We start from the raw sequence: 10,528 nt of genomic DNA on the forward strand, positions 1-10,528 counted from the left end.
TTTTATAGAAAATCTAAAATTAATATTAAAAGAAAACCAAATTATGAAATAGGCTGGTTTCATAATTGACTAATGATCATTTCACATGGACTCTATGCCTTTCAATTTACAAACGATCATTTTCCGTAATAACTATAAATTAAATGATGTTTTTTATTCACCTAATTCATTTTATAAAGTTTATTTAACAGCTTTAAAAAATTCAAAATTGAAATGGATAGTCTAGGGAACATACTGTATTAATGTACTATACTGCATATAATTTGTGAACATTTACATGATTTGTACACTTTGAACTCCCTTTCAGGCTGAAAGGGACTGACAAAATTCATACCGAAGGATTGTTTAAATTCCACTCTAATACATATTCTATTCTCTTTGGTAATTTCATTTTCTTTAATCACTACTAATCTGAAAAATAGAAAAAAATACGCTCAAAATGACAAAAAAAGATACAAGTATAAAATCAATCACTTGTTGAAATTAAGAAGTCATCAAACTATTAACTATATAACTGGTGAGCAAACTTACTGTTGAGGTTACTGATGAGTAAACTTGTGAGTAAACTTGTGAGTAAACTGGTGAGTAAACTGTTGAGTAAACTGGTGAGTAAACTGGTGAGTAAACTGGTGAGTAAACTGGTGAGTAAACTGATGAGTAAACTGGTGAGTAAATGGTGAGTAAACTGGTGAGTAAACTGGTGAGTAAATGGATGAGTAAACTGGTGAGTAAACTGGTGAGTAAACTGGTGAATAAACTTGTGAGCGAACTGGTGAGTCAACTGGTGACTAAAATGATGAGAAATGTATTTAGTAAACTGGTGAGTAATCTGGTTAGTAAACTGCATGTAAGTAAACTATTGAGTAAAAGCTGGTGAGTAAAATAGTGAGTACAAATTTTCTTTATAACGAGGAAAAAATTCCCCATTTATTCTTTTATTCCACAACCTATCTCATTAGTCACGGTCTTATTATTTTCTAATTGCTACGTTTATCATATTTGGTCGAGCTGTCGGAATATTAAATCAACAATTAATTATGGTTATTTATTTATGTAAGGTAATTACTCTCAGTAAGCTTAATTACCCTCAACATTTCTATTCCTTCCTACGATTTCCAATACAATTCAAGTGTGTTATAGAAGTAGCTGAAGTAGCTGAACATGAACCTTATATAAAAAGTATAATATCGTACTGATCTTGTTTTCGGGTTGTAACAAAACACAAATGAATCATTTAAATATGTTGTTTTTATGCCTTTTTTCAAGTAAGGACATTTTAGATTGAGAGATTTAGACGTATTGCACATGTTAAAATATGTAATGAAATTTTTAAGTTTGAGCTGTGAAGTAAATCTGTCCTCTGGGTTCATGAAGTTTCAAAAATTCATGAAAATTACACTCAGTATTAGAAATCTATAAAATTAAATTAATCGCTCTGGGTTCTTACCGGGTCAAAATAATACTCATCAATTTTCACTTGAATGAATAAATACTGATGCGGCAAATTTTAAATTGGCGGAATAATTTACATGATCCTTAAATTTTTACCAGAACGTCCTAAACAGCTGATTCATGTTTTATTTTACATCAAGATTTTTATAGTATTGTTTTAGACTTCTGATGAAATATTTGCAGAAAAAATTGTGGGTGTGTAAAAATTATGTCTTCAAAGTTCAATGTATAGGTCCGTTCATTAAAAATTCGCTTTAACTTTTTAATCATAAACTTGTAATTTATGGTGCAGCACATTTTATTCGATACATATAAGATGAACTGAGCTAAGCTAGACTAAGTTGGGGAATCTAATTTGCTCTGGATACAATAATAATTATTTACAATATACTTTAGAGGGAAATTAAGGGAAGTTTACTTTACCAAGGGTTCCCAAGACCAATTTTGCCTATAAAACATTCAGAGCGCAGCGAGGTATGTTTTGCAGGAAAATTTTACGAAAACTTCACAGAGCGGGTTGTTATTTTACTTAATTGTCTGTCTCAAGGGACGTAAAGTAACTTAACTTCCCTCTGATGGGGGAATCATAGGTCGGTTATGTTGGTAAAAAGGCAATAACAAGAATTCTTGAATTCAAAATTGGATTATTGTATAATTATCGAGGAATACAAATTTACATAGTATATATACAAAGCAATATGTTTGTTTTGGCATAAGTTTAAATTTAATAATAAAAAAGACTAATAAATGACAAGTCTAAAAATTAAATATTTTGATTTTTTGCAGGAGCATAACGCAAAAATATATTTTCTTTGCTCTGATTGACAGCTTCACTGAAAAAAATACGCAGTAAATGATGAATTTTACATTTGCAACACTCTAGTTTGAATTAATTTAATAACAGAGGAAAAATTTCATTGTTTTTGAACAGTATAAAACACTGATAATGATCAATGATCATTGATCATACATGTTATATGGAGAATGACATACTAATCTGTGTTTTATTATAATATGTATTTATCTGTATCTAGGCCTTGTTATTTGTGAGGGGCATGAAAAGACTGGAGAAAATATTAAAGGGCTCTATTAATAAGGGAGTTTTTCGAGGCTAGGCAGAGAAAATGAGGTTGGAAGAAGGAAGGTTTGTTGCCGAAGAGTCGTGGCAGTACATTTTTCATATTAACCTCGGCAGCTAGAGAAATGAAAACTTCGTACAGTCAGGCCAGTACATGGATTTTGGCGGATTCTTCGTGAAAGCAAACAACTTTTTCAGATTCAAACATAATTTATTACATAAAAGTAAATAAAAATCATTTAGTTTTTAATATTGTCTAGTTTAAGTCAGTTTTTGAAGTCATATCGCTAAAGAGAAATTACTAATTAGAAACTCCTAGAATGATAGTTTTTAGGGTAGTCCAGACCAAAAGTTATATGATGAAATAAAAATCGCTTTTAATCTATCGTCTTCTTTGCGCGTTAAATGCGAAAAATAATAAATATTAATCAACAGGCTAAAAAATCTCCCATTGGGCGTCTGATGGTTAAAACTTTTTTTAGGGAAGTGGTGCTGTTTCTTAAAATACTAAAAAAATGATGTGAGAATTCGTACTGTGGGGTGTTCGTAATTGGTACAATAATACACAATGTTCGGTTTTAAAACCAATTTGTAACCATAAAAAAACACTATAATGACAAATCTTATAGGATATAGAATGTTAATAACTTAATATATTTTTAATCATTTGCTGTGTAACAGTAAAAAAAATTGTTTGTTTATTGATTAAATTTAGAAGGAGAGAAGGTGCACTATCCCTTAATTCTGCATCTAAGAAAATATGCCTTCAGAAATTTGTTAATATTCAATAAATTTGTTAGACAAACAAGGTGTGTTTGTTACACACTTTTAATTAATTTTGCAACTAATATATTTGCCTTGTCAGTTTGTCTGTTTGTATCCAATAAACACCAGAACAGCTAAACCAATCAAGCCCAAATGACTCGAGGGAATGTTTGTGCCGGTCAAGATTGTTAAATTTGCCTCATCAAAATGTTGCTAACTTAAAAGTTGAGCAAATCCACCATTAACGACAAAACAAACTAAAATTCTTTTTGATAGCAGATACGAAAAATACAATTTGAGTGTTAAAAAGTAATCTTCTGTAATTTTTCGTCTCCAACTATATTTTACATAAATCATAGGATAAAGAATTGTAAACTAATTTATATTTTATTGCCGGTAAACTTCTTTAAACAAAAAGTTGGATAATTTAAAATAAAGGATAAAATACTAAACGTAATGTAACATTTAAAATGGAAAATTCTACTTTTTGAACATTCTGATTTTCTGTGCTTGAAATTAAAATAAATATTTTTATCATTTTGACCCTTTGTCGGTTTATCCTTCGTCGCGTTTTTGACGGTTTTTTTCGTTTGACCCTGAGTTGTTTTACCCTACGTCCCTATGTCGGTAAATCTTATTTTTTCATAATTTTGAATGAATTTGGGATACAATAAAGATAAAGTCATAATCAGAAAGACCCGATTAATTGACAGTTAATCGGGCGATTTTACATTTATATCAGGAAATTTTTAATTTTAAAGTCGTCTGATTAATTGTGAAAAAAATTCCGGGTCTTTCTGATCAGCACTGTATGGTGTATACTTTCATCGATTATTGCGTTTTGAACTTTTGATCAGTCAATCGGTATGTGGAAGTTTAGAGTGAGGACCTTTGAGTATTTTATATTAAGCCTAAGTAAATTTTGCTCAGTCGTCTCTGAAGTCTCATTTAACCATGTAAATTACGTTTAAATAGCTTATTACACACTTGTTTTTTATGTCATTGGCTTGTGATTTCTGGTTCATCTTGATTTTAAAGTACGAGTAGATTATCATTCTTCTAACTTCTTATCACATTTCATAAACGTGCCATATGGATGTACATTGTTATATTTCCTTGTTACCCTTATCAAATGTTTCACGCCGTGGGGTTAAAGATATCATAAGAGTTAGCATTATTATCATTAAACTATCTACTATCTATATCTACTGTCGCACGGTGCATTTTTTGGGTGTCACAATTAAAAAAAATAATTTCTTGCTCCACTCTTTCAATCAAAACTTCGAGCTATTTTGCATAAATAGATTAAAGAAATATTTATATTGTATCCTTGCTGTTTAAATCAATAATGTAATCAGCTTAAGTAATTTCTAATAGACTAACAAATAACTTCTCTTTCGTTTAATATACAATATTGATTTAATTGTTAAAAAGCAAGGTTAGACCCATCATGGGCGGATCCAGCTTCTTAAAAAGGGGGGGGGGTCAAAGTCTGAATAATATAAGATATAGTACTGAGCGAAACGTAGTGAGCGATGGGTGGGTGCAGGGGGGCGTAGCCCCGCGCAAATTTTTAAAAAGAAATAAGCATTAAAAGTGAGTATTTTAAGTGCTCAAAACAGAAAATTACTAATTTAGTATGTAAAAATGTTTTTACCTTAAAGCTGCACTTACAATTTTTTTTTTCTCAATTACTCAATAAAAAATATATTTCCATTTCCATTGGCATTTCATAATTTCTAATTACAATTTTACATATTGTATAAGATTAAGATATTAAATGCAAAAGGTTCAGGGTGTTTTTTTAATGTGACTAAATTAAGTTACAAGTTACCCCAAAGGATGCGATTTCAAGATTGTAGAGTTTAAATCTGTTCCTGACTCCTATTCTTTGTGGTAAACCCTGTAGGTTTAAATATAGCGATGGGCAATTGCTAGATTCGTTTTACAAGAACTTTTAATACTTTTCAACTTTTAACGATTTACGGTTTGAAATTGTCTTCTGTAGAAGTTTACTATTATCAAACATGCAAATTTGTTATCCTAGGTGAAAACATAAGGCAAAAACGAACTAAAAATGATCGTTTTAAAAACCCAAAAATTATCATTTTTGCCTTATAGTTTCTTTGAGTGTAACAAATTTGCATGTTTGGTAAACTTCTACAGAATAAAGTTTTAAAATGTTGAAACCTTCTCATATTGTCGTAATACCTTTTAAAAGTCTAAAAACATTAAAAGTAATGTAACATGTAAAAGGAATCTTGATATTGCCAATCCCAATTAAAATTTAAAAAAAATAAATCATTCATATGAAATTATTACTAAACATGGGAATTAAAAGTAAAGTTTGCAAAGTTGTATAAAGAAATAAGATCTAATCTTCCAGAATAAAGAAAGCCTGTCTACTTTATTATGCATTTTATAATTATTTTTTTTTGTTAAAAAATGAAGATAAATGAACCCTGAACCTATTGAATGTATTTGATTAAATTTTACGGGTATTTTTGTCTATAAAAGCTTTTAACAATTTTGTGGGTTTAACGGTTTCTAAGATGTCTCTATGAATGTTCATTATAGGGCCAGATCATTAAATCTGTCATAGTTCCTGTTAGCTTTTTGTTAAAGCATATTATCTGCTGGAAAAAAAATTACAGTAAACTTTTAGATTAGTCTCCAGAAAAGGGGAGTCAAAAGATATTCTTGACCCCCCTTTTGTCGAACACTTGACCCCCCCCCCCCCCGGACCCGCGCCAAAGACTCATGAAGCGCTTTATATAACAAACCATTTTAGATATTTTTAGATATGAGAAAGTGACAACATTTTTAAAAATGCCCCAACAGTTGTAAAATTTTCAAAAGATATAAGCTGTACCACCTTCAGATTCCGAGTGGAATCTGAGATAGTTCCCAAACATATCAAGACATTGAGGAAATTTTCCAAAAACATGTGCATTTGCCATTTGGGGAGTTTTCAAAACTAAATCTGCTCTACTTTAGCTCTAAGCAACACAAAGGAGTTGATTCTTTGCCACAAACTCTGATTTTCAATCCCTATATCTTTTAAACCCAATATCGTAAATCTTTGATATTTCAAACTTAGATTATTTGATCTAACAGAACTCATAGTTTGAAATATCAAAGGTCTACCACATTGGAATCCAAAGATATAGGGATTAGAAAATCAAACTTTGTTGCAAAGACTCAATTCCTTTGTTAAGATTGCACAGAAAAAACAATTTATGACAATTAATATTTGATTCATTCACATGAATAATATTTACTTGAAGGCAATGTTTCCAGAGCTGAGAACTTTTGTGTTGTACACCCATAACCTTGATCGCTTGATGTAGATATCCACAGCGGACACTATTCAATGTTACGCACAGTTTCATCCCATATTCTAAACTGTACAATTATTACTAATTACACTTCAGAATTGGAATCTTAGTTATCTACAGTCTACACGGCATATTTAGTAAAGATTAAATTTATCTGTAGATAAAGAAAATCGAGATCAAACATTAATTTCGATATTCACAATACAAGAGTTCACATCTCAAATCAATTGGAAGATATAAACTGTGCTCTAGAACAAAAGGTCACTCTGAATCCCTTCACTAAAGGTTATAATGTATTGTATCTAAAAAATCATTGGGTATCTCGCCATTTTTTCTTTTCATACCTTTAGTTTACAAAAGAATTCCCTCTCCAGGTGAAAATACTCTTGTTTAGTCTAGTACAGTAGATATAGACCGCCTAGTTAAATTATTCAGCTAACTTTCATCTTAGAGCCAGAAATCTTAGGGCTTCCAGTGCAAATTTTTTAAATACACGCCATTTAAAGACGTTTTGTTGAAAAAAAAATTTGCTGTCGGGTGATAAAAAGCGGCTAAACCGATCCCAATCACTTTTGAGTTTAACGTGAGTAGAATGCTGTTTCTTTTTAATAGTTAGAATTTTGAAAGGTTCCCTGAAAAATTATATCTTTCTGGAGACCATCAAAAACTAAAAGGGATTCATGATTCTTTTCCAAAAAGTAGAAGATGTATGGAAGATATATATATTCATCTATGCAGCTACAGTACACTAGTAGTATATAAACATACTTGAGATATTTTATGCTACTCAGGTTTGTTTACCGGACCTCCAATCAGAATTTAACCATACACAACAGATACTGATCACACAGATTTTTCTTCAGAACAAAAATAAAATTCCATGGAAGGGGGAAGCAATGCAACATATTGCAGAATGCAAAACGTTAAGTCTAGGATCTTGATGCGGCGAAAATTAGCAAGTCATTCCTAAATAGACACTTCCTATAGTTATTTCATTTCAAGGATAAAACACAGAGAATCAATAAATCGAAGCCAAGTCCCGTATATCACATTTTAAAAATTCTGTCAAATTTATGCATTTTGCTTTAAAGACCAGGGAGCAACTCCCAAACCGCTAGAGCATCTATAACTTGGTATACTCCTCCCTCCACTCCAACCGCGGAATAATCCTAAATCTTTTCTTTTCAAGTGTAATGAAATACACCTGCCGCAGAACAGAACATAAATTCATTTTAAGAAAAACGAGTTTAACTTTAACTGTTCATTTAAAACTTTTGATTTATATCTTACATTTTAATTTACCATTCATATACTCCTTAAATCTGCATTTAATGGTAAATGGGAGGACCGAACAAATTTTCTTCACTCTTAACTCTGAGAAATATAAAAAAATCATCTAACAATTACTTTGGAGCACCGGAGTTGGGATCAACTTAGCAACATTTTTATTCAAATTTTGTTGAATGAATTTTATTATTCATCAAAATTTGAAGACTTTGGCTCCGGCGTTACAATACACGCTAGGAGGCCGAGCGGTTTGGCTAAGAAAGGCTTTGTTACTTTTATGAAGCTATATTACTTAATTTAGGGAAACTGTCAATTTGAGAAGTTGACGGTTTTCCTTTCTGGGAAATTGATAATGAGGGCTCAGTAACATCTCGCCATATAACATTTTCCCATATAACATTTCACCATGTAACATTCGCCAAATAACAACATCTTGCCTATATATAAATTTTTAAATTAAATTGTAGAGTAATTGAAATTATACCAGAAAATCCACGAATCAAAAATCCGCAAATACAGTAATTCTAACAATGTCGGGAGTACTGCACGCATCTACAACTCAGCGGGGAAACCATCTTTGGTTGACATAAACAGCTTCTCCTGCACTAAATTTAAATTCTACTTTTATATAAGCTGAACGAGGGGAGGAAGGTCAGCCACAAAAATTTCTCGTCCGAGCCATATTTTCCTCATTTTCTCGTCCGAGCCACCGCGAAATCCTCGTCCTTCTCTTATTATGTGTTTTTAAGTTTCTAAATCTTGAAGATAAAGCTATCTTTTCAAAATCAGACCACGTTAGGGCATAAAATATGGATAGATATTGCAATGATTACATCATGTTGAAATCTTCAAAGCCGTGACAATGATGTCATACGTTATTTAGGTAAAACTTAAATCTCTTCTGCCCCCGTAATGGCTAACCTTCGTGATACAAAATAAATAGCAAAATATTTGGCATACCTCTGCCTATAATTTTCCCCATGAAACCACCTTTCCATGGTTTTCGCTAAAATTAACAAAAAATATTAAAGTTCTGTAAACTTGGAATTATTTGCGGCATTCTACACCTAAATTATTTTAAAATGTGCGTAAAAAAGGTGAACATTTTTTCAGGACATTGCACTTAAAAACTTAAATGCTATTGAAAGTATTTCTTTCGATTTATAAAAATTTAATATTTCGTTAATGCTCTAAGGTGACCCGATTCTTAAAGAATTGTTTTATCTTTAATAATTGAACACTTTAAAAAGATAATATTCGAAGGACGAGGATTTCGAGGTGGCTCGGAAGAGAAAATGAGGTGAATGTGGCTCGGACTAGAAATTGTTGTTGCTGGCCCTCCTCCCATCACTGAACAATGTTTTATAATTTTATATAATATTTATAAATATTTACTACAAAATAAAAATTTTTATTTTGTTTTTTGCTTTCATATGGCGAGTTGTTGTTTTATCTCGAAATGTTATATGAAAAGTTGTTGTATGGCGAAATGTTCCTTAGGCAAGTTGTTATATAGCGAAATGTTACTTAGGCGAGTTGATATATGGCGAAATGTTTTATGGCGAGATGTTACTGAGCCAATAATGAGGAAACACTATCTATCTAACTATCTATTTGGTTGTCGCTTTTCTTTTGGGGAAGTTGCAAATTGGGAGTTGTCATTTGGGAAAATGTGTCTCCAATAATAGTGTGAACCAGTGAGGATTCAAAATTGTAAATAATATGCAGTACAGTTTAATGCTCCCAAGCGAGATATGCTTGTAGCCTGACAACTCAACCCAAGCCAAACACCAAAGGGTAGTGAACCGTTAATATGTTTAAAGCCTAATAATCCAATAAGCCAAGCCCAAAGATTATTTAACCCTTATCATGTTTAGCTGTACCCAGTACAATTAGACAGGAGCTGACACAAATCGATGTTGGAGAAAGCAAATCTAACAGTACTCCCAGCTAAGGTAGAACGGAGCATGATTGTCCATGTTCTACCCTAGATCAAGCCAGTTTTCATCAAGTATTGAATACAATCATTGAAGGCAATCTAGTGGTATCTAAATTCTCACCCTAGGCATGAGTATTGCGTTCTCCATCCATGTACATGTGCAACAATAGCAATATCCTTGTGCAGGTCAGAAAGGGCATGACGAGACATTGGCCAAGCTGATTAATCTGGAGATGTGAGGCAGAGACAGGGCGGAGGACAGAACAGGAGGACAGAGAACTCACCCTCCATCATGTTCGTGGGATCATTAAAGACAGAACCATTATGGCCAGTAATTCTCTAGGTTCATGCCATAAATCAATATCTGGAGATTCAAGAAACAATGAAAAATGTATTTTCTCCAAAGGGGAAATAGTTTCCAAAGTAAAAACCCCTACCGGGACAACAAGATGATCCTCAAGAATAATAGATAAATCATGACCTGGAGATTCAAGAAACAATGAAAAATGTATTTTCTCCAAAGGGGAAATAATTCCCAAAGTTAAAACCCCTATGGGAAAAATAAAAGTTAAACAAGGGGAGAAAATGATCCACAAGGATCAGAGATAAATCACGACCTGGAGATTCAAGAAACAATAGAAAAATGTATTTTCTTCAAAGATGAAAAAG

This window comes from Eurytemora carolleeae, unplaced genomic scaffold, assembly GCF_000591075.1.
Source record: "Eurytemora carolleeae unplaced genomic scaffold, Eaff_2.0 scaffold83, whole genome shotgun sequence".
In the NCBI taxonomy this organism is placed as follows: domain Eukaryota; kingdom Metazoa; phylum Arthropoda; class Copepoda; order Calanoida; family Temoridae; genus Eurytemora; species Eurytemora carolleeae.